The 1,460-nt window shown below is 39.9% G+C and overlaps 1 non-coding gene across 1 annotated transcript; it reads right to left on the bottom strand.

Moving 5' to 3' along the window:
• Window positions 1-509: 509 nt before the first annotated feature.
• LOC124078838 (U6 spliceosomal RNA) lies at window positions 510-611 on the bottom strand. Its single transcript, XR_006847070.1, has one exon. It is a non-coding gene; the product is annotated as a U6 spliceosomal RNA (small nuclear RNA).
• Between the last annotated feature and the right edge of the window lie 849 nt (window positions 612-1,460).

The raw sequence follows: 1,460 nt of genomic DNA, 5'->3' as shown, positions 1-1,460 counted from the left end.
TTAGGGACTTAAGCTACAGTCCAGTGGCCCCAACTTTAAAGAGTAGGATTTTAGACGTTCTCCTGTGGCTCAGAGCCCCTGATTCCTAAAGGCACACCCAATGGAAACTCTGCCAGCTTCTCTAGGCCAGGCCACCGCCCTGCACTCCCCCCCCCCATTATCTCCTTTACCACAGGTCATTTGGGAGCAGACTCTGTTCCATCATTACTTCATCTCACTGTTGATCAACTTTCTTCTTTTCTACCTAATTTTCCCTCCAAACCTCCTGTTGGTGCTTCAAAACTATCATTTTCCACTTAACAATCTCCTCCATTCTAAAACCTAGATTCTCAGTATTGTTCAACCCTAAGGTTTTACAAATTTCATTTTTGAAACTAAGGATGGCTCATCTATATTTTTTTTGAAAAAAAAGTTATTGATTCTTTTTAGTTATACATAACATTAGGATTTATTTTGACACATTTATAAAAGAATTGAATATAATTGCTCTAATTCAATCCTTAATAGTTAAAATTCTGAAAGTCTTCTGGAATTTGTATGTCGTCCTTGTGCAAAGGCCATGCTAATCTGCACTGTATCACTCCAATTTATCATATGTGCTACTGAAGCAAGCATTGGAACATATATATTTTATAGTTGTACTTTAAGGTTAAACATGGGAGCCATTAGAAAGCCAATTATTTATTAGAAGCCTGCTGTGCTTCAGAAGATGTGTCTGCAATGAGGTGACAGACCAGTAAGAATGAACCTTGACCTTATTAAGTGCACCACATGAGAGTATGTAGGACGAGGGGGAAAGGGCAATTGTAAACCTGCAGAATCCTATATACATACAGGAATGGGGAAAACCATTGGATGTTTGGGAGATGTAAAGAAAGCAGCTGTTAACATGGTTTATATGCATCAAAGAAGGATGCACACAGGAGAAAATCCTAAATTTGGATATTTAAGGATCGATAAATATTGTGGAGATGAAGGGAAAAAGTCCTGGGCAGAGTCTGGTATATGTGAAGGCCTAAATATTCAAAACATGTTTGAGGAAAATGTCAAGATTTTAACTAAGACTGAAACACAGGGTTAGTGACTGGGAGAAAGGGTTGGTGATTTGAGGGAGAGTAATAGGAAGTCAGTAACAAGTGGAAGCTGGACACTAACGTGTATTACGATCAATCTAATGCGGATTGTGATGGTTAATTTTATGATTCAATTTGACAGAGTTGGAGCACCGAGATAACTAGCTGAACATTATTTCTGGGTGTGTTCATCAGGGTGTTTCTGGACGGGATTAACTTTTGAATTGGTAGACTGGATGAAACAGATGGCCCTCCCCACTGTGGGTGGACGTCCTTCAGTCTGTTGAGGGCTGGAATAGAGCAAAAAGCACAGGAGTGTTCAATTCACTCAGCCTGAATGCAGCCGCTGAAACATGGGTCTTCTGCCCCCAAAACTCTTGGTTCTCA

This window comes from Marmota monax, unplaced genomic scaffold (assembly GCF_021218885.2).
Source record: "Marmota monax isolate L192 unplaced genomic scaffold, Marmota_monax_Labrador192_F-V1.1 WCK01_AAM20220418_F8-fsc00009, whole genome shotgun sequence".
NCBI classification, from domain to species: Eukaryota; Metazoa; Chordata; class Mammalia; order Rodentia; family Sciuridae; genus Marmota; species Marmota monax.
Note: the sequence above shows the minus strand (reverse complement) of the source record. Positions and strands in the feature narration are given on the sequence as shown.